Source organism: Carlito syrichta, unplaced genomic scaffold, assembly GCF_000164805.1.
Source record: "Carlito syrichta isolate Samal-C Ts95f unplaced genomic scaffold, Tarsius_syrichta-2.0.1 Scaffold304701, whole genome shotgun sequence".
Classification (NCBI taxonomy): domain Eukaryota; kingdom Metazoa; phylum Chordata; class Mammalia; order Primates; family Tarsiidae; genus Carlito; species Carlito syrichta.
In genome coordinates, this window is record NW_007248797.1 from 167,875 (window position 1) to 192,054 (window position 24,180).

Sequence of the window (24,180 nt, forward strand, 5' to 3'; positions counted from 1 at the left end):
AAGAAATATGTGGTATTTGTTGTTCTGTGACCAGCTTATTTCACTGAATATGATGAGAACAATTAATCGGGTTCTGATGCGGGAGGTTGATGGAGGAGGATGCTGTGTGTGGGTAGGGATAGGGTATATGGGAACTGTGTCCTTTCTACTCAGTTTTACTGTGAAACTAAAACTGCTCTTTAAAAAGTGTGGTAGATTTCTTTAAAAAGTCTACCACAAACATTAAAAACAAATGCAGTGAAAACACCTTTCTACCCTTCCCCAGTCCCACCCACACACATTGATCTGGTTTATTACTGCCTCTCTAGTAAATTTTTTTAGAGTAGGCAAAAAAAAAAAAAAAAGTCCCTGAAAGAATAGACAGCTCCTCCAAGGTCGCTTATAAGGAGAGCTAGGACTTGAGCCTCTGTTCCAACTTTTTTGTCCACACACCAATTATTATCATTGGAAATGTGGACCTGTCTCCCCTGGTACAAAGGGTGCACTGCAGTGCCTTGGGGAGGTGGTGGGGACTTCTGTGGGACTTTCAGTGTCACTGTCCCTGCAATGAACCAGTGTGAGCCATTGGTGGCAGTGGCAGGAGTGGGACAATTTCCTAGGCCAGTCTAGAGAAACTTACAAGATAATTAGGTGGCAATTGAGGGTTCCGGCCCCTTCCCTACCAACTTCCAGGTCTGACTGTCTCCCTGTCTGTCTCTGTCTCTCATTTGTTCTGTTTCCAACCCACCCCACCTCATGCTATACATCCCCTTCTTTAAATCTGCCACCCTCATCCCTTCCTTTAAGGGACTCCCTCTTGCCCCTTGCTGCTTCTTAAGCCCATACAACTGGCATCCACTTCAGACATTAGCTGGTTCTCAGCAAGGCGCTCCTCTGTCCAGTACCCCCGGGCTCAGGGTGTGAGGCAGGTGTGGTGATTGGCTGCAGGTCCCATGGAGAGTGTGTAGGCTGTAGGAATTCAGCCCACTTCATCTTCCTTCCCAGAGAGAGCTCCAACCCATTTTCTTCCTGGGTCATCTAAGAAGTGAGACACACCTTGCCAAGGTGAGCATTTTTTTTTTTCGGACACAGTAACCTTTCATCTCATTTGGGAAAAGCATGTTTCCTTTACTTATGTGGCCCTGGCCTTGTTTCTTTGGCTCTACAGTGCCTGATGTTTCAGTGCTAAGAAACATGTGGCTCTTCCCCACCTAACATGAGCCCAGTTAGCCCCAATGATTGTCCCTCTTCTCTGGCTGTAAGCTCCTACTCTGTTTTCCAGGAGGGAGGGAGTCAGCACTGATTCGATTTTTGGATTTTAAGGCTCCCTGTCACCCAATAAAAGTGTGTGTGTGTGTGTGTGTGTGTGTGTGTGTGTGTGTTCATTCTAACATAACTTCCACTAGTGAAATCTTTGGGGGCTCCTCAAAATGGGTGGGAAAGCTGTCAATTTCTCTTCCCATGGCAAGCTAAAAGAATCTGACACCCAAAAATGCACCTCTGAACCTTGTATACTGGAAGCTTCTGGCCGGGTGAGGGGTTCCTCCTTGCTCATATCATAAGCCCATAAAATGCAATGAGAATCCACATGTTCTGCATCTGAGGGGCATCTTCTCCTTCTCGTGCTTCTATGAGATGTTCCTCATACTTACACAACACTGACTTTTTGGCTTCAAGGAAAGAACATGTGTTTTCCCTGTATTCTCAAGAATTGGCACTAAGTAGGTGCTCAGTGTTTCAAGGACAAAGGAACAGTTGCCTTAATTGAAGGAAGATAACATCATCTGTTGAAGAAAACACTGTATAGTCTTCATTCAACATTGCCCATGGGTTCTTGGAAACTGTGACTTTAAGTGAAATGACACATCAAAACCAATTTTGCATAGGCTAATTGATATAAGTAAGAGTTAAAGTTCCCACAGCATATTTCTGGTAATAAAAATATTACCAAACTTTTTTTTTTTTTTTTTTTTGAGGAGGGGAGAGTAGCTGTCACCCAGTCTGGAGTGCAGTGGCATGTTCATGGCTCACCACAGCCTCAACCTCCTGGGGTCAGGTGATCTTCCCACCTCAGCCTCCCAAGGAGCTGGGACTACAGGTGCACACCACCACACCTGGCTAGTTTTTGTGATTTCTTTGTAGAGATGAGGTCTTGCTATGTTGCCCAGGCTGCTCTCAAACTCCTGTGCTCAAGCAATCCTCTCACCTTGGCCTCTGAAAGTGCTAGGATTACAGATGTGAGCCACTATGCCTGGCCACCAAACTTCTAAATAAAGACCAACACACTTCTAATATTAAACATTGAAATAAATGTGAGCTATACATACATTTAAGAAAGATTAATAAAAACAAATAAGACAATTGTTTGTCTAATCACTCTGGTTCTGGGTTACAGGTGGCTGGAACCCATCCCAGCAGCTGAAACTCCAGGCACGAACCAGCCTGGCCTGGGCTCCACCCCACTGCAGGGCAACTCAAACACACACACACACACACACACACACACACACACACTCACTCACTCACTCACTCACTCACTCACTCACTCACACGGGAACCCTGTAGAAATAACAGTAAATCTCACTTGCATAAATTTAGGGTATGGGAGGAAACCTGAGTACCTGGTAAAAACCTGCAAAGACACAGGGGACAGTGCAAATGCCACACAGACAGTGACCTGGACAGGAAGCATTATTTTTTTCTCATCAATGTCATAATAAAACAATGTTGAGGAAAATGGCATTATTCAAGGACCTGCTGTATTAGGAGTTGGAAGATTTAAACTCTCGTCCCAAAAAGCTACTAACAAGCTGTGTGACCTTGGACAAACCACTTATCCTCTCTGGGCTCCATTTCTCATTTGTACAATCAGAAAGTTGGATTTCTAAGATCCTGTCCATCTCTGATAGGCAGAGTTTGTATTGCTAGAGCCACATAGAAAGAGGCAGCAGCTTTGAGAACTATTTAAACTGCTTGAAAAGCATTTTGCTCTCCTGGAGTTTTCAGGTCACTGGTGTCAGCCTGACACAAAGACACTGAAAGCCTCACTGTGTTTAGATGTATCCAGGTCAGGGTACTGTCCACATAGGCCATGGTGTGTGATTCCATGGCGTGTCTTTGAGAGGTCTCTCAGGACTGAGTCTATATTTCCAGGCATGGGGCCTCAGATTCTCCTTTTCTTCTGGCCCCTCTGGACATCACTCCATTTGCAGGTGGATATTTCTTTCCATGCAAATGTTTGTGTGAGTCTTCAAAATTTATGTTTCCTCAGGTTTGTCCCTGCTGATGATCCCGGCCTTTCCGGAACCTATGTCTGCAGCAGGATGCATTGCTTTGTTGATTGGTTTATGAGGATTCTGGGCTCCGTCCTCCGGTGCAGTGGCAGGTTTTAAAATCAATTACCATACAGGTAGCAAGAGGTTTGCCACAGCACTCTGCTGTCTGTTCAAGGTCCGTGCTGAGAAATTAAGCAGGTCCCAGGTACTCAGAAAATCTGTGGTCTTCCAGGGGCCCACGGCAAGTCGCAAATCTCGATAGGTGGTGGCTCGGCCCGCAAACAGCAGAATGGCTTGTCGTGTGATTCAGCAGGAAAAGGAGAAAATAATTCCTTGAGTGTAAGATGGCTTGCTCCCTCTTCTAGCTTATCAGGAGATCTCAGCCATGTACATCAGGAGCAGGACCTGAGGCTTGGGGGCCCAGCAGGAGAGATGGTACCTGTGGAATCTGGGCTCCTCCTTCGTGACTGGGCTCCTGACAGCTTTTTGCGCCACAAGCCTAATACTAACCCGTTACTTCTTTCTCCATCTCATGTCAGCCTCAGGGAGACCAGTGGGAAACCCTCCAGAGGTTTTTATTTTCTCAGTTGATTCTGGGAAATGGGAACATCCTCGGATTGCACCGGTGTGGTCGCAAATTTCCAACTCCTTTCTTGTATGCCTGAAAGTAAAAAATGAGGGTACAGAGGAAAAAAGACTCCTTGGAGATTTTCAGTTCACTTCACGACCATGCAGGGTTTCCGTTCCTATCTGCATTCCAGTTTTGCTCTGCCTGTTCTTGCCTTTGTAAGTCCATCCACTCTGCCGGCTCAGTGCCATGCCTACTGCCCTTAAGCTTAATCCTCAGTCCAAGTCTTCACTTTCACACCAAGACCTGTAACCTCAACTGCCTCTCTGACATACCCAGTTCCACACGTGGGAGACTGAGCCTCCTTTTTGATGAAGAGAGGCAACCGTTTAGAACAGGTTTTCCAATTCAATAAACACTTATTGATTCTCTGGCATAAGCAAAACGTTTTGTAGCCATTTGGAAAAGACAAAGATGACAAAACTATGGAGATGTCCTCAAGGAGCTTGCCTTTATCTGCAAATGAGGCACTTTTTATTGTAATGCAGAATGAATATTTTATAGTAGAGATAGAAGCACAGTGCCAACAGACTTCAGAGGAGCGAGCTAGATGATTTTAAAGTCTTGTTGTTAAAACCTCTAAAAAAATATTTAAAGCAAACATACAAGAACCACCAGAGAGCTTCAGAAACTGTAAATACTCAGCCTTTATTAAGTTCAATTGGGTAACCTCTGTTCTTTTCATGATCTTGACTTTTGCCCCTAATGTACAAAGAGAATTTCTTGAATGATCTCCTTGGCAAAGACTTGAGTTCTGAGAGGCATTGCAGGCTTTTCATTTTCTTTCATAATCTCTGAGTTGTATCTGTCATTGTCTTTGGAAGTCATGTCACTTCTCTGGTTCTCAGTTTATCTGTAAAATGTGGTTAAGGATGAGGTTAAGTGTGAATATTAAATGAAATAATGCTTAGCATAGTCCCTGGGTGGTAATAAATGCTCCACAAGTGATAGCTTAAAATTAGTATGATTATTATTTTCATTTTAATTATTTATTTATAATTATTATGCCCATTTTTATTATTATCAATTTGAAGTTGGAGAGCATTAAAAATAATATGTTGCTTAAGTTGACTTTCTCAGAATACCGAGATAGGAAAAGACAAACTATGAGAAAGAAGATAGACATGTATCAACTGTAATTATAATCATAGCTACTTTTTATAATTTCTTATATAAACTTTGTGAAGTAGATTGTTGTCATTACTTTACAAATGGAGAAACTTGCTTAACTATGTCAAATCTTGCAAATAAGCAAGCTTGCAGATACTTAGCCAATTTTTAACTACTGGCTTTTGCTTGTTTGTTTTGTTCTTTTCCTCACAATCTACTTTTCTCCTAGGAAGGGGGAGATAAACCTGATAGTTTGAAATCAGCACATTCTTTTTCGCAACTGGCATAGACAGCTATCTGACCCAGACAGGTGATGAGATGATGGCTTGTAAGGCCACTTTAAAGCAAGCAGGGATGCACAGATATATATTTTGAGCAGTCAGCTTCTGTTGTGCATGGATTGTGGTCAATTTCGTTGATTTTTTTCTTTTTTTCCAACACAACAGCTTTAAAAGACTCTTTTGCCCCCAAATAGCTGATCTTTTCAAACCCTCGCTATTTCTTCCCGGTAAGACTTTCTGGTAGTAATTTAAATGCAATTAACAACCACACACTCTAGATGATGAAAATACATTTTTGAGCATGTTAAAGGTTTCACGAAACACAGGCAGGAAAAGTTGAGTGGCTCCTTGGAGAGATTGTCTAATCCAACCTCCTCATTTTATAGCTGAGGACGCTATAATGATGTGCCCAAGGTCATACCATGACCTTGGTGGCAGAGTTGGGACTGGAAGCTATGAATTCCAATTTTTGTTTCTTTCTTTTTCCTTGTTTTTCTCAAAGTGTGGATGTGTACCACAGTATACAAAATGATTTTCCTCGGCGTGAAGATAACTTCTGGCGTTTCAGTTCCCTTTCAACCTTTCTAAGTATGTCAAGGATGGTATACCTTTGCCATCTTGTCTTTAATCTTTCTCTAATAATCTCCTTTGATGACAAAGAGGGTGCAGACCTCAGGCTTAAGCTTCTCTTAGCATTTAATAAAAGTGTTTCATTTTTATTGTATTGATTGTTTCTGTTACCTTCCATTTATGGAAAGTGATGCTGGCTGTCTGTTTGAGGTAGCAAAGTTTTCTTGTAAAATAAATTTAAGCAGATTAAAATTATTTTAACTTATGAAAATATTAAGTAAATAATAGTGCAGGTTTGCCAATTATGGAGAAAACATGGTTGGTGTCCCACTAAAAAACATGATGATTAACTAAAGCTTAAAAAATAATTTGTTCTGCCCTTTAGAATGCTTTTAGCCCTTTAAAGATAGATATGACTGAATCCCTGTTTCCTTCATATTCATGTCTTATCTTTTAGATGTAGCAGCCAGAAAAACAATTATTAGATCTAAAAGAACATAAAAACCATCAATGTAAGAGATGAACTCATGTGTTGACAATCTCATTATTGGTAGCTTTTCTACGAGCCAAAAGGTTGGATTGGTAGCTGATCTAGTTTCAGTATGTAGATATTTTTGTTTATATTTTAAATTATAAGCTATATGCTATTGCTTTTATTGAAAATGGAAACTGGCTTGATTTTTCATGGACAGATACTCTATTTTTAAGATATTTTAGGCATTATTTTCACATTTTTCCCCTTCTAAAATTTTCTCTAACTTCTAATTATCTTGCTATTAAATTAGAGGATGTGAATGGAAGAAAAAGATAGCAAAAGGCAATTTATCAAACATTTTCCTACTATTATCATGTTTTAACTGTTGGCATGTACAGAATAAATGGAATAAGAATATAAAGTTATTAATCAAAATGGGGGTATAGAACTTTCCGTATATTTCTTTTATCTATAGTTTACTAATATCAAGGGAATACTTAGAAAGAACGATGTACTAGGCTGAACTATTTGGGTGATTTTCCCATCGTCTTTAACAACAGATCTTTCACCTTTGCTTAATTTGTTTTCCTGCTCCCTAAAGCAGAAGTTTCCTCTTAGTTATGACTTAGTTATCCATGGGTCCTTTGGAGCTCTGAAGACCAATTTCTGCTTGTCTAGGATGAGCCTGCCTTTCAAAAACTCCTCACAGAACTCATCCATGTCTCCTCTTCCTGTGAGCTTATTATGTTGGCTGTTAGTGTTTTTTGTGGAATGCTCCTTCAGTAGAGAATTTATTATCATTTAGAGGAAACTGAAAAAAAAAAAAAAGCAAGGCGGAGTCAACTTCTGCTGACTTATGGGCAGTTAGAGTCAGATGTTTGAAATATGGGCTTCTGAATCAGCAGAGATTTTACAAAGTGCTTGGCAGAACTGCATACAGATAGGTAGAGTACTGAGATGCCAAGAAATAGTGCTACCTCTATTACCGCTAATAAAAAAACTGCATTGCTAAATTCAGGGCTAGAAAGGTTAATGATGATATATTCTTTTTTAGCATCAAAGATTAACATGATAACTTGCATATTAAAGTTAATTCAGACACACTGCTAATGGAGGAGGCATACAAAATTAATTTTTCCAGCACCTCATAAGTGATGATCACTCACTCTTCTTTCTCTTGTCAAGAGCTGCATACATACTTCACTTAGTAGTGGGACATCCTTGGGCCCTGAGGAATTTGGGGTGCTTTGGTTGTGTTCTTTCCAGCCCTTGATCCCTGTCAGTCCTCTGCTGGGCATTTCCCTGCTGCGCTGTGTGTACTTCAGCAGCCAGGCTGTTGCTTGGCAGGGATCTCGGTTTTAATAGTTAATGAGATGATGGAACAATTGAAATGAGAAGAGGGTGGGAGAAAGAATGGGGAGACGAGAGAAGAGCTGCTCTCTCTCCATGACAGGAAATTCTCCAAGAAGAGTTTGCGACAGCATCTTTGGGTAACCTCTTTGCTGTCTCACTCTCTATCGAGTACTGAGGCCCAGCTGGCATAGGAACCTGCCTAGCCCCGTCTTGAAGAGCTCAGACTCTGAAGTCCAGAAGCTTGAGTGTAAGTCCTGGTGCAACACCTTGGGCAACTTACTTGACTCCTTCAAGCCTCACTGTGTTAAGCAGGGAAAATTATATGTACTCATATTTTTATATATGTACATTTACATTTTACATAAAACATAAATATGATATATTTATATAATATGCAACATATATTCAATTTTAGTGTAATTTGCATATAGTAAAATGCACAAATCTTAAGTATACAGTTTATGAATTTTTTAATGTATGTACATTTATTAACTACCATCCACATAAAGATATAGCATATTTCCATTACCTAGAAAATTACATATAAATATTTTAAAAATTAAATAATGGCAGCTTATGTTTTTATAGTGCTTGCCATGACTAGGTGTGCTGCTCTAAGTGTTTATATGATCTTATTTCATTTGCACCAAGGGAGGTGCTGTTATAGTCTCCGCTTTGGAGTTAAAGTCACAAAGACCCAGAAAGGTCACAGGATTTTTCCAGGTTCACACAGGCAGTAACTGAGATTCTGTGCTCTTAACTTCTACACTCTACTCACGGTTGACTACCTGGCACTTATCAAGTGGCCTCTTACTATGTGCATCAGGGGAACGAGAATGGAGCCTCCTTGATGGCGACCATTTCTCTTTTTCATAGTCCAGTTTATTACTCTGCCTTGTTTTGGTCTAGTGGGCTGTGTGTGCTCCTCCAGTGGAGAGTTCTTGAGAGAAAGGTCTGTTTCATCCCCATCTTCACCAGGTGCATAGTAGGTGCTCTAGGAACAGTGACTCTAGCTCCTGAAAATCCTGTTCCCAACTGGCCCTACTTGGTGAAGTGACAATGTAGACAGACTTACTGGTTGGATCACCGGAGCCTGGGGCAGTTCGGGCTGCTTAACCACCTTTGGTCTCTGTCCAAACGATGTCTTGTGATGGCCTAAACATTTCAAGTGAAAACACTTCATGCTTCTGGGCCTCCTGTGGCTCCCTGACCTAGTTCCTCATACTCATATACCACCTCCCCCGCGACCAGTCCTCTTTATGCTCAGTGTTGCTGCTTTTCCTTCTCTTCCTCCTCTTCCTCCACCTCCTCTTCCCTCTCCTCCTCCTTTTTCTCTTCTTTCACTTCTTCTTCCTTTCCTTCTCTTTTTTTCTCTTCCTCATTTCATTATGATCTTTGTGATCACCACCAAATAAAATTAAGAAGCCACTCTCTGCTAAATGCATTGTAATTGCCTATTGTAAATTTCTTTCTTGTGGGAGGCAGCCATGTTCAATGTATCTCTCATATGTTAAATTAATGCTTACTCATTTGTGCTAGATCATTTTCAGGCATCTGTAGGCAACTGTTTCTTTGACATATCCATTGGGGTGTCTTCCAGGTATTCAAACTCATCATTCCCAAGACTATTCATTCTGTTCATGAAAACCTTCTCCTCTTCCATGTTTTTTTCTGCCAGAAAGTCAGAGCCAGCTCTCAAGTCTTCATGTGCCTCATTTTTCACTTTTAATCAATCACTAAAGCCATTGAGTCTTTCTCATATCTGGTTACTGCTCCCTCTCTGGATCCTTTGCATTGCAGTCCTGTACACTGTGCCACATGACGCTTTGACATCTGGCAGACACTCGACACGTACTTGTTCACACTAATAGAGGGACAAGAACGTGGTCTTGAAACCCCCTCCCTTTATCTTTTTGTTTTCACATGAGCTTATAGCACTGTCAAGTGAGTTGAAGCCATTAGCCTTTCTCTAGCTCTTTTCAGAGCGAAAATTTTGCAATTTGATGTCAAAAGCAGATAATTACTACTAAACTTAATATAGAATGTTAATATTAAAACTCAATATGAAAAACTTCTTTAAGAATTTAGTGTCAGAAAAACTGTGGTTCCTGCAAGGAATTGGTTCTCTTCTTTCTTAATAATCAACAAATATTAGAGCTTAGATGACGTCCCTGATGGCCCAAACAAGGGCAATTATAGCTAACATAATGTGTTACTTGACAGATAACACAATCTTTTACACTGGCATGTCATCTTCTTTCATTCTTTATGGTCTAAGGCAGCGTATAAGGACATACCTTTAACAAATATTATGTAAATAAGGCCCCAAATGAAATATTAATATCAATTTCACAGGAATACAATTTGGGATTCATTGGCAGAAACTGAACATAATTGGAAACACAGTATGCTTCATTGTATGCGTTGTTCATACTGTTCCTGTCAATCGACGGGTTCCTGTCTTTCATGCACTTGGACTGTTCAAGGACCCTCTGTTGTCATTCCTTTGTCCCGAAAGCTCTGTTGTCATATCTTTGACTGGTATTTATTCTCTTTATTTCCTTCTATCTCATACTTTCTCCAGTTTCTCTTTTATTGCTGTAGAGTCCAAGCAAAATCTCTTTGATCCTCTTATTTAAATATTGGGCCTAAGTGTGTGATTCATTACTTAAATCATTCTTTGTTTGGGGTCTTCGAGGGGAGGGCTCTTGTTGGTTTTTTTATACAAGTGGAGAAATGAAGCTAGCAGGAGCCCCTGCCCCTCAAGGTTGTCCTACCTGCCACCTTCTTAGCCAAGTGCTGTTTGGAAAAAAAAAAGAGAGAGGATAGCCCCTCCCCCACCCCCAATTTCCATTTTTACCTATAGGGAGGAAAATGTCAGTGTTGTTGTTGTTTTTTCCTTTCCTCTTTGAAGCTTCCAGTTCTCTGGCTTGTTTGAAATATATTACACATCTCGGCTTTCCTTTTGTAATAAACAGCATTAGGTTTTAAACGCGTGGAGCTGTACGTGTGTGGTCCCAGTCTCCTCTCCTTTGGAGCCGATATGGGGAAGGTGAGGGCAAGAGAGACTCAGATGATAATTGGAAACAATTACACAACCATTCCATTTTGCTAATGCTTGAATCCAGGAGAATTTTCTCATTTAATTCTCTGAAACGAAGGGCCCCTCTGTTAGCCTTAAAATGTAAACAAGAGGCTTTTAATGCACGCTTTTCCCAGAAATGGAACGCTAGCTACTTATATTGATCCAAAACATTGCTGTTGGTTTTTGTTCTTTGCAGTATTTGTAAGTTTCATGACAGCAGCAGTATAGAATTGTTCATGTGCATCTTGAGGATTGGCAGTAAGTGGTATTATTATTCTAAGTTGCAAACAGAAAGGTAAAAGGACTCTCGGAGAAAGCTTGCCTGAGTCCTCCTTTCATCTACCCACATACAAAAGGGAAAATGAAGATCTGAGGCATATATCCCAATTATTTCCATTTGTACCCACCTCTTGGAACTCAATTCTCTGAGTTTGGTATTCAGACAAAAGTGTGCTTTGTTTGAATGACGCGAATAATAGCTTCAAGTCCATTTCATTTCAGCATGTCTGGACCAGGTGTTTGTAGAGCATGTAAGTTAGCAGCAGTGGAAGGAAACTGAAGCTTCCTCATCCTCTGCTTTAGACTCAAGAACTAACTTCTTAGGCGTAGCGTCAGATGCTGATATCTCATTGCACTTAATAGCTGCAACTGAATTTGCATCATTTAAAAAAAATCTTTATAGCCGGGTTCGGTGGCTCAGCCTGTAATCCCGCACCTTTGGGAGGCTGAAGTGAGTGGATTGCCTGAGCCCGCGGGTTCGAGACTTGCCTGGGCAACTTGGTGAGACCTCATCTCTACAATAAATAAATGAAAAAAAAAATTGGCCAGGCTTGGTAGCACACGCCTGTAGTTCCAACTACTCGGAAGGCTGAGGCGGAAGGATCGCCGGAGCCCAGCAGGCGAGGCTGCAGTGGCCGGGAGCAGCCACTGCACTCCACTCTGACCGACAGAGTGAGACTCCAACTCAAAAAAAAAAAAAAAAAAAAAAGATCTTTATATGAAAGAAGCATTCAAATTCCCATTTTTGGAGGAAGATAAGTGAAATGACTCACCCAAGTTTATACAGCTTGGCCCTAGTAAGACTGGGATTCAAACCTACATCTCCCCACCTTTAACCTAGAGCTCCACTCACTTTGTCATCCCTTTCTCTGTGATTAGGCATGGCCACAAATGGAAAGATATTGCTAGAAGGGCTGCTCAGGGGAGGTGGTGGAGGAGAAACAAACATAGTTTTCCTTAAACATGCCCACTGCCAGCCCCCAGCTGCCACCACCTGGTTTCTTCAAGGACAGCATGGAAAAACGAATATTGACATAATCCAACAATCAACAAGGTTCTGATTCTGTGAGTTGCTCTATAAGTACAGGAAGGCGGGCCTCCTCTCTGACCTTCAGCAAGCATTTGTTTATTCATCTGACACTTTTTATAATGGATCCTCCTTTGTGATGGGCATTGTGCTAGGAACTGTAGGAGACACAACTCAATGGAGATTGTATGTCTCATCTTGGACTCTCCCTCCCTGCTGAATGGTTTGAAGGTCACAATTGGTGTTTGCTAACCACCTGTGATGTGGTGGGAAAACTCAACCAACTATAGTTGGATTAAAAAAAAGAAGTGAGTGACTAGATGAAATACTAAATTACTGAGTTAACTCACTCAATATTGTTTAATTTTAGAATACTAGAACTGGGATTTTTTTTCTCCCTTGACCTGTAACTCTTATAAAACCACAACAAACACCAACCAAACATTCAACAAACCAGCCAGAGTCCTGGTTTTCCTATTTTAGACCAGCTTAAGGGAATTAACACATTAAAAGGGTGGCCATCTCAAGTTTGCAGAACCTGGGAGTTGGTAATAATTGTCTTACACTCACAAGTCTGAGAGAGTGCAGTTGGAATAACACTGGCATTGGGGCCTTGCCTCTATTGTTGACACACTAGTGAGGTGATCCGGGACAAGCTGCACGGAACTCCTACTTTCTTTTCTGTAAAATGGGCACAATGCAATCTACAGACTGGCTTTTGGTAAGGATTAAGTAAGTTCTCAGTATGTCGTCATGCCTAGAACCCAGCAGGAGTTCAACATACATCACAGATCTTTTGTAATCAATATTCTGCTCTTTTTCCTTTCTTTTTTTTTAATTATAAAGATATGGGGTACAATTCAGGGTTAGGTGTACAAACGTTGATTATGTAGGTAGCCTTGTTAATGATGTATGCCCCTCCCTCCCCTAGCAGACAATTTCACACTGCTACCAATCCCTTTCTTATAGTATTATAGTTGTTCAAGGTCCACTTATGAGTGAGAACATATGGTACTCTGTTCTTTGTTTCTGTGATAGATCACTGAATATAATCAACTCTAAATCCATCCAAGTTGTTGCAAAGTCCATACGTTTGTCCTTCCTTATGGTTGCATAATATTCCGTTGTGTATATGTACCACATTTTTTTTATCCAGGCCAGTTTTGATGGGCAATATGGTTGGTTCCATGTTTCTTCCTTTCACTACCAATAGTTTCTGTCCCTTATTAAAATATATCTGTCATAATAACTCCAACTGCTAAGAAAACTCTATTTGAAACTGTGGCTGCAGACTAGCTCATGAAGAGTTAAAGGTGTAGGAGTTTCTGGTTAAGCACATATTGGCAGTCATGAGACCAGGGAATTCTGGAAATCTCCAGAGGGGACAGGGCCTGGGTGAATGCATTAAGGAATGCATTAAGGAAGGGGCAGGGGGTCAGGGATGATAGCCCGTAGTGCTGCTGGACTGGGGTGAGCGGGGTTGGGGGAGGGGCTGCTGGCCACTGTAATAAGTGTCCTGAGCACTTATAAACTGATGTGAATTCCAGATGTGACTGAATTGGAATCAAAAGAGGTCAAGGGATGTGAGATACAGCTCTTCATGGTAAAAAAAAAAATAGTTGGACTAATTTCTCCTCTTGTGTAAATTAGAAATGGAGCATATTGCTTTCGGAATCTTCCTTTTTAAAAAAATCTATATCTACCTATCTATCTATCAGTCATTTATATATATTTTTTAGAGATGAGGTTTCACTGTGTTGCCCAGGCTGCGCTCAAACTCCTGGGCTCAAGGGATCTTCCCACTTTAACCACCTGAGTAGCCAGGACTACAGGTGCCCACCCCACGCTTGGCTAGGATCCCTCCTTTGAAAGTTGCCAAGATTATCCAGTACAGAGACAACTTGGTCAGCCCCAAACTTTTTTATTTGTTGCTTCTTTCATTGTCAGGGTTAAGAGATGGGTGAGACACAGGATTCCAATAGGTGGAGCTATACTTATCTGGTGTGGCATTGCAAATGTGATCATTCCAAGCAGTAGGAAACAAATCAAATTTTGGGTCTCCACTCAATTGTCTGTATCTACATCCTTCTTTTTCTTAAAGCACTTTCTATGGAGAAAGATTGTACTTTAATGAGGGAGCTGGCAGTGAGGAAGCCAGTCAGCAGTTGCAGGAAAGTGCATGGGGTAACTAAAAGAGTAAGTACCTTTCAGAACACACTGATCGTGTCCTAATAGCTTCCAGAAGGCACACTGATAGGCCATCTCTGCGGGCGCTTTATACCGTCCGAGAGATGTTGATGGGAGTCTTTCATCACTTGCTAGTTGAGGCCAAGAATTGGTCTCTATGATTAGAACCTGATTTGATAAACCCTAAAATGAATCTATTGTTCTCTCCCTTGAATGCACAAGAATGCATATGCTTGAACATGCACATAGCACGTCTAATCCATCAGCAGGTCGTGGTGACTGTGCCTCCAAACTATCACCCAAGTTTGTCTACTTCCCTCTGCCTCGACTACTGCAAACTAATCAAGCTTTCATCTTCTCTTCCCTGCAGTGGTACGGTAAGGAAGCAGGATAGCTTTGTGGGTGTGAACATGGGCTCCAGAATCACATTTCCTGGATTTAAATCAGCTCTGCCGCTAACTAGCTGTGTGATTTTAGGCAAGTGACTGAACCTCTCTGAATTTCAGTTTCTTCATCAGTAAAGTAAGTAAGATATACTTCCCAGAGTGATTGCCTGGTAGAGGAGAGGGCTCAATAAATATTAGACTCTTTCTCCTCCTTTACAAAAGGCTTCTTCAGGGTTCTCCTGCCCTCCTCTCTAGCCCACCCCCACCCGTCATTAAAAACACAAAACAATAAATGTTTATTTCTACCCAGTCATCAAACTTCTTATCATGGGCTACAGGACCTGATGAGACCTGGGCCCCGCCCACCTCCCAAAGTTGATCGAATTATGCTATTATCCCAAGGTTTCTGGCAGTCCATCCTGTCTCCATGTGATTCCTCCAACAGGTTAAGCAAATTTCTACTCCAGGGCCTTTGCATGCCCTTTCCCCCGTCTGGAATGCGGTTCTCTGAGGTCTTTGCACACTGTTTCCTTCTTGGTCACCAGGTCTCAGCATGCACGTCTCCATCTTAGCAGGCCTTCCTTGACTGCACTGTTTGGAATGGTCTTCCCAGTCTCCCATCTCTCTTTATCATGTCACCAATTGTGTTGCTGGAAATTATGTGTCCATTGTTGCAGCATCAGCTCTCAGGGCTCTCCCTGGGGGGACATCCACTCCCCATAGCCAGCATTTGCTTCCATGGGTTGCCCTTGGACTGTGGGAGCCTGGTTTGCCTGTGGGGACTATCCACCCCTGGGTCTAAATGCTTCAGGTCCTGCACCTCTGGGGTCTACACGGTCTCTAGAGATCCCTGTGGGATTGAGCTCAAAAACTACCTTCTGTGAGGCTCACTTGACTTTTGCACCCTGCTGGGCCTCCTTCCCTTCATGGCTTCACTTTCCCATCCCCCTCTAGTTTTGCTGGAACACTTCCTAATAATCACCTTCTCCCAAACCTCATCTCAGAGTTTGCTTCTAGAGTATCTAACCTAAGACAACTATTATCTTTTTTGTTTATGACACTCTGCTAGAATATAATCTCCACAAGAACACTGCCTGTCACAAGAAGTATTTTATTGACTATACATGTACGAGGTCCAACAATTAGGTTTGCTAACCATCCTAGAAAAGTGTGCTACATACTTCATTGCCGAATATCACTGCAATCACTTTTGAAGTACTCCCTTTGGGAAGCTATGCACTGATGCCAGCGCTTAGTCCACTTGTCAAAGCATTTTGGAATTCTTTTTCTGGAATGGCCATCAGAGCTGCCATTGTTATTTGTTAAGGTCTGACAAGTAAGTTCATGAACTTGCCGCTGTGCGCTTATGTTGGCAGTACTGTACAAATAACTGTATTGGAGTGCCCTCCTTACTTACCTGACCCAGCCCCCAATGACTTTTTTCTTTACCAGAAGTAAAGAAAATATTGAAAGGAAGACATTTGGTGATATTCAGGATATCAAGGGTAATACGATGACAGCTCTGATGGCCATTCCAGAAAACAAGTTCCAAAATTGCTTTGACAGGTGGACTAGGCACTGGCATAGGGGCATAGCTTCCCAAGGGGAGTACTTCAAAGGTGACTGTAGTGATATTTAGCAATGAGGTATGCAACACTTTTTCTAGGCTGAGTTTGTGAACTTAATTGTCGTACCTCTTATGTATGTAATATGTCGGTATATGTATCTAAACACATACATGTTTAAGGATATAAATATATTGCATATAGACTATTAGAGATTTCAAATTATATTTATAATCATAGTGACTTTGTTTGGATACAAACATATTGACATTCTCTTAAACATTCCAGCAATTATATATCAGTCCACCTACCGTTCCAGCTGTGACTATGCTTCCACATGATATAAGCCAACTTATTAGATGGCATTTGCTTATAGGTTTATGCAAAAATCACATTTTATGTTCAATATAAAGGCTACATGGTGGAAACAAGAGCTTGGTTTGGACTTTAAATGGGTCTCAAGTATAAAGTTCTGGAGGTATGTTTTTCTTCTTTAGGATTTACTGCCTAATTATATTTTCTCCCTTCTAAAAAACCTGAATCTTAGAAGAAAGATAACCATTGCTGAATCCTCAAACCTCTGAATAGGCTGCATTTGTTTAGCTGGGGAGACATATTTTAGCCCTCAGGGTTCATAACATGGAGATGTACACTGTGGCGAGGCAGGCTAGAGGGGCATGAGCGAAGGTTCTGGATATTGTAATTAGGTGTGTTTTGGGGAAGGTAGTGTGGGTGACTCATGAGGTACTGAAGAATGCGTTGTGGGGGTGCGGGAAAATGCTAGTAGAGTTGTAAAAATCTTGTAACCTGATCTGGAATATGAAGTTTGTGGGTAGCTATTGATTTCCCAGTGGGTGGAATTAGTTTTCTCTGTGACATGCTGGCTGGAGGAAGGAGGTTGTGAGAACAAATTGCGAACTGTCAGACTAGAATTGTGACCGTGGAGGTCCTTCTCCATGTCCAGTTGAGCCAACCAAGTGGCCTCTGACATCTGCAGATGCTCCCAAACCAAACACAAGAAAAGCAGCCCAGCAGAGCAGAGCAGAGCTGGGCCTACAGCTCTCAACCCTGCCTGGGAGAATTTGGGGTTTCAATTGCAGGGGGAGGGAAGGATGAGTCTTGACAGCTCCAGGCCCTCCCTGGCCCCCAAGAGGGTTTAGCCTAGTTAAGTTCAACTTTCAGTCAATAGGAACTGGGCCAAAGCCAAATGAGTTTCACCTTCAAGTCTGTGAAAAATCGAACCAGGATTGAGGAGTCGATTAACCTGTGCTGGTGACAAAGTCAGGGTCTGGCTATGAGAGGAATGAAATTCCAAGTGCAGGCTGCCACAGTCAGGCCTGGAATGCAGTTCCCCACACCGAGGACGTGATGTACCCACCCCCAAAGGCATTGCTTATGTTTAACCTTCTTCCCCAACAGTAAAAGAGGGGCTGGAAAAGCACAGTGTGCTGCACTCCAGAACGTTCTAGAATCTCTCCATTCTGATGGTGAAACCAGGACAGGATAGGATTGTAGATTGGCAAATATTTCCCTAGCCAGGGATATGAGTTGCTGGTGTCATCTTCGTATGTTTTCCTGATTGATTCTTTTGTTTTTCTTTTCTCTCAATCTCAGCTTCAGTCAGGGAGGAGAGGAGTAATAGTATTTCTTCATAGATACCATTTGGATAGATTTGCATTCTATCCAAAGGCTTCTGCTGACTTCTCTCCATTCTGGATTGAGGGCATGTGGATTGACGTAGGGCTGGTACTGAAAGTGTACCTCTCAGAAAGCCAGGAGGCATGATGGTGTACCCTCAACTCTTGGAGACAGTTTGAATTTTGTATGTGGGGTCGTTAGAACCACGTGTCCTCCATTCAGGCCTTAACTTCATTTTTAGGATAACAAGGATCTCGCTGGTTGTCCTGTAACACAGGCGGTGATCACATAATGTGATAAGTGGTAAAATAGAAATATATTCTGGACTTGGCGTGGTGGCTCACGCCTATAATTCCAACTCCTTAGGAGTCCGAGGCATGAGGATTGCTTGAGGCCAGGAGTTTGAGACCAGCCTGGGCAACATAGAGAGACCTACCTCTACCAAAAAAAAAGAAAAGAAAAGAAAATTTAAAAAAAAGAAATAAATATATTCTGCATGCTGTAGGAATGCAGAAGAGTCAGTCACCCAAAGCAGAGTTGGGGTGTTAGAAAAATTGTCATAGATGATTTGACATCTAAGCGAAGAGCTAGAAGCTAGAAGGCAAAAAAGAGTTGGGAGAAGATAGGTGGGACGAGAACATTCCAAGCAATGAAAACAATGTGTAAAAGTTCAGAAAATATTCAGGAGAAAGAGAGCTCATGGCTGGCACACAAAGAGTAGAGGAGTGGTATGTGATGAGGGCAGAGGGAAAGAAGAGCTTGCTCACAGAGAGCCTCCAGCCATACCGATGAGTTTATAAAGCTCACCTTGAGGGCAATGGGAAGTGACTGAAGAGTTTCATGACCACAGGGGACTCCTGTGCAGGGAGTGGAGGGATCAGTTTGGAGACTTGACCAGAACTTGGAGGAAGCTGACCTGGGATGGGATGGCTATAACTTCATGACAGATTTGGTGTTGGGACAGAGAGAAAAGGAGACCCAGATGGCACCCACATATGCTTGGTTGAGTGTGTCCCTAGGGGTGTCTCACTCTGAGCCAGAGCTAAGGAGAAAGAGTATACATACGGGGAAGGTGATAAATTCAGACTTGGTCCTTGGCAGTGTTTCCTGCTGGCGCTGGGCTTGTGGTGACAGATGTAATTTTGGCCTGATGCACCTCAAGGTGGTTTTACAAAGTGGACAAAGAATCTCCATTTAGTTCCCTCCATGGAGCTGATATGGTGGAGAAGGAGGTGAGGAAAAGGATCATCTTATTTGAAGTGTCCCTGAGTCATGAAATAATTGCAAAAGCCTATCCACACTTCAAGAGGGCTATGAATTCAGGTAGGCAGCACTGGCTGCCCTGTGATAAAACTTTCTTGAAGGGAGAAACCAGAGCCCAGAAAACACTGCATTTTCCTCTCTGCGGTCACTTGGACAATTTCTTTTGATGAAATTGCAAAGAGTTGAGGAACTCTGCAGGTCCTTCTGTGTCTGAATTACAATTTGGACTTGTCACTTGGTGGCAGATCTCCCAGCCTTTATCGGACATCAGGTACCTGAGGCAGGAACCCAGGCTAGGCACGCAGGTCTCTGGTATTCATTACCTCTGCCTATGAAGATTGATTTCAGGGTTCGCGATAGCTATCTTTTAAACCATTCGTATTTGTTTGCTTGACAATCAAGTGACCATTTGGAAATGCTGCTTCCTGAAGCTCTACTGACTAATATAATTTCACAGCTCCAATTACAAACAAGAAAAATTATTTCATCAAAACAGGGGAGCCAGGCATTTCCGAGAAATCATGGGTAAAGAGAAGACTTTCTGAAAAACTGGCCATTTTATTAATGACTTCCTCAGCGAAAATCTTGCTGACTCTCAGTGCTGTGAGCCTCTGTCTTATGGGGATGCAGGTTTTGATCATCTGTAGAGTTGATGCCTTTCACATTGATAAACTGCTGCTACTACTGGGGCCTGGCCTGCAACTCTCACAGCCTCAGTGCTTTGTGAGCAATGCACTCATGTCCATAGTTTTCCTACCTAGTAAATACATTCTTCCTCCTGCCACTTTCTCTAAACCTATATTTTGTAAAATTCTAGAATTTTGGATAGGGCTTTAATAGTTATTCAGTTCAACCCTTGATCTTCACTTTATCTCCTCCTCATTCCTAACCATAGGCAGCAACCTACTACTTAAATACTTCTAGGGATGGAGAACTCACTACCAGACATTTCCATGATAATCTAATTTAGTTCAATTTTAGGTAGCATTTAAATTCCTGTGGCTTCCCAAGGAAGTCATTAATATCCAAAATCTTCCAAGTGCCTTCTTATCTTGAATTCATTTCTCTGTAATGGGATCTCTCTGAGGTATCTCAACTAGAGTACTAACAGAGTGGCCTTTTAAGGAAAAACCAGACTCAGTTATTCTGCCGCTCTGTTTAAGGTCACTCCTAACAGGTGGCCACTCCCAAGAGTTAAAGGCACTAGGTTTTTTTCTTGTCTACTCAAGTCTGCTTCTTTTCTCTGTTGGCTCTGTTGCTGTGATGGATAGTTAACCCCTGGTCATTCCTTTCCTCTCCAGAAGAGTGACTGGCACATAATGAGCCTCAGTAAACGTAGAAGAGTGGCTGACTGAATTAATTAATCAATTACTTAATTAAATGCACAGATGGTTTAGCTCTTTATCTGTCTTTTTCTTCTTTTTTTTTTTTACTTTTAATTTTTTTGATTTAAAGATGTGGGATACAATTCAGGGTCAGGTATACAAGTGTTCATTATGCAAGTACCCTTGTTGATGAGGTGTGCCCCCTCTTCCCCAGGCAGATTCCCACTACTGCCAATCCTGCCCTCCCTCCTTACTCCCCCCCCCCCGCAGTTTCCCCTTACTGCCAATCCTTTTTTTATGGTATTACAATAATTGTTCAAGGTCCGTTTATGAGTGAGAACATGTGATACTCAGTTCTTTGTTTCTGCAATAGATCGCTCAGTATTATAGACTCTAAGTCCATCTAGGTTGCTATGAAGTTCATGATTTTGTCCTTCTTTATGGCTGTGTGATATTCCATCATGTGTATCCAGTTCTCTTTTGATGGGCTGCAAGGTTGGTTCCATGTTCTTGCTATTGTGAACAATGCTGCAATAAACATACGTCAGCTCTTTGTCTGGTTTTCATAGCTTCTTCCTGTAGGGCCTAGTGATTTCATTTTGCAGATGAAGAGAGTTTTAATGATTTTTAACCTTGAGTCACAGAGGGCTGTTTTAGGCCTCAAAACTTTGTCTCCTTGTACTTTAAACTCAAACCAGTTGACCACTCTGTCTTGCTTAAAGGTGTTATCAAATCTTTAGCTTCAGCAAAAGACATACATTGTGTCAGAAGCTTAGAATCTAGAGGGGAAACTCCAGCACTTTTATTCTCACTGTTATGGACGGGCTTATTGCAGTAGCACCTTCATTGGTCTCTGCCTTTGGGTCTGCTCCTCATCCAGCCACTACATACACTGCAATAACACAAATATCCTTAAGGCACATCTTTCGGTGACTTCCTTTTGACTAGAGACCTGTGTAAAAGCAAGACTTTTTGTTGTCTTTTAACTCTCCTTTGTTAGAGTCTCTTTCTTTTTTTTTTTTTTTGAAGACAAGACTTTACCATCCTTATCTAACTTAAGATAATGTACATTTCTTATCTTCTGGTTAGGTTTAATTATGACATCAGTGAAGGCATAATTGGGTGGTTAGTATCAAGAAGTTGGTGAGGTTATTAATCTTCCAATGATAAAGAATTTACTACTTGACATGGACTTAGTTTTTTTCCAGCAAGCATTCTAACACGTATGATTTCCTTGTAGCAAATAAAACGTTTCAGCATTACAAGTTTACATCCATTAGAACATAACTTTTAAAGCAAACTATTGAACAAGCATTATAAGAAATTTCTTTACCCCTTTTAATAAATAGACCTGAACAAAAACTCAACTTTATGATGACAAGGTATGGGCTAAGTATAGATTTAACTTAAATAATATGGTAATTGGCATATAGATATTCTCCAACCTTCTCCTTTATCTCTCTAAGCAAAGGGTAATGACTAACCCAGTGTCTTGTACTCTCAAAAATCCTTAGGCCAACAATTCATTGAATCCAAACTTTTCATAAATTATCATTAACTTGTGGCCTATGATTTCATCTATAATTTTAAACAAAGCAAAATCAAACTTTGTTGTCTGTAATTTTCTGTTTCCATAGAACTGGCACCTTGCACTGCGTTTAAGAACATTCCTTATAAGTGGCATTGTCTTCTATTATTCTACTTCCAAGAGAAGGCTCTACTTTCCCTAGGTCTCATTCACTCTACTCCAATTCCTCACTCTTCCTATGGCAATAGTATCCTCTTGTCAGGGACCATCTCAGATGCCACCTCTTACACTCCTTCAGCCAAGATTTACTGACTCGCTACCATGATCCAGGAACTGCATTGGGCACCTGAATTTAGTCTAGATCTCATGGGATAGGTAGACATTAATTACACAATTAGAATTTAATTAAAAACTGAGATGGGAGTTGCTCTGAGAGAAGGGGCATAACTCTATTAGTGCCTGTGAAGTCTTGTATGAACCTTCCAACTAGAGCCCATTTCTCCCTTCTGAATCTCTCTGGTATTTTGTGGCCCTACCAGTTAGGAGTCTCATCGCAAGCAATGAGCTCCTACTCTGGCAAATTTAAGTAACAACAGATGTATTTAGAAGAGAAGGGAGAGTACACAGAATCAGAGGTAAAGACGGAGAGCCAGACATTAAAGAGGAGAGACCCAGAATCTGGGAGGAAGGGAGGAAATAGCAGGTGCTTATGAGTAGCCTTCTCAGGGCACTTCTGTGATGCCAGTCGAGTCCACAGGAGGCTGTACATTATGAATAGTGGTTAAGAGCACAGGCTCTGTAGTCAGGTTATATCCACCACTTACTAGCTGTGTACACATGGCAAGTCCTTCATTTCTTCATCAGCAAAATGGGGAAATAATGCTATCTACCTCTCAGAGTCACTGGGGGATTAACTGAGATGATTCATGCAAGACAATTAAAAGAGTGCCTTGTACATCATAAGCACTCAGTATAGTCACACCAGCAGTTGGCATTATGAACGTTCCATCAAGATGCAGATATCAGAAGGCCATCCTACTTGGGACCAGGTGCCCAGCCCTTTTCCAGGAGAAGGCAGAGAGACTAATGACAGCTTCCTCAGGATTATGGCCCATGGCAGGATGACTCCCCCAAGTGCAGTCAGGGTGCTCTGCCAGAAGGAGGGAATGTAGCTCTTGGACTGACAGAATAAGATGTCCTCTACCGCTGCCCACCTTTGCCTTATTCTAACTTCTGCCATTGCTCATTGTTTTGGGTTTTTTTGTAATCACCTGTGTCAGGTTTTAAGTACCCACCGAGTAAGAACCATATCTTATCTCTGTTCCTCCAGAAATACAGCGTCTTCCACACCAAAGATGTCCAACATCTATTTGTTGGATCTAATTAAAATGAAATCCTGGTATATATGATTCACACCTCAACTTAAACAGCATCTGGGTGGGAATAGCATGATGCATTTTTGTTTTTTGCGGGGTTTTTTTGGTTCTTCAAGGTTTTCTGTTTTCAAGGGAAATATAGAGACAAAGCTCTGTGGGGCTTTAGAAGCTTCCAGAAATTTCCTAAGACAGCAATGTCAAGAGAGATACCTCTCTCTGCAAAAGTTTTCATTTACTTAAAATGAAAGCAATGTGCACAAGAATGCAAGTGGAAGGTTGTTCATTTTGGGCTGTTTGCACTAGTGAATAATGTCCAGCAACACAAGTGTGTCTGGATAAACAAATATATCCATAATAAAGAAACTATAAAACAGTGAAAAGTAGTTAAGTTGGTCCCCAAATGTAATAACATAGAATGTGTTCCAAGAAATATTGGTGAATGAAAACAAATCATGGCACAAAGTAATATATATAACACAGTACCCTTTTGTAAAAAGGAAACAAAAACAAAATGACACTATCTATTTTATACTGAAACACACACAGTAAAATTATATACAAAGATCTTGAAGGTTTATAATCATAGTATGATATGACTTATTTAAATAAAATGCAAAATTAAAATGAGACTACATATTTATATAAAAATATAGTATATACTAGATACTATATATATTATATATAAGCATGTTTATATATAATATATACTGTATAAAATAAAATATCTAGTAGTCTCTGGGTAGCAAAGTTTAGGAGAGGGACCAGAATTGTGAATGATGTTCTAAGGGAATCTTTTTTTTTTTTTTGAGTTGGAGTCTCACTCTGTCACCCAGACTGGGGTGCAGTGGCC

At 41.3% G+C, this 24,180-nt stretch overlaps 1 protein-coding gene across 1 annotated transcript in view; it reads left to right on the forward strand.

Moving 5' to 3' along the window:
* Window positions 1-24,180, forward strand: part of LOC103263014 (dedicator of cytokinesis protein 2-like) — a 298,126-nt gene that overhangs the window by 144,975 nt on the left and 128,971 nt on the right. The gene's annotated exons all lie outside the window — the stretch shown is intronic.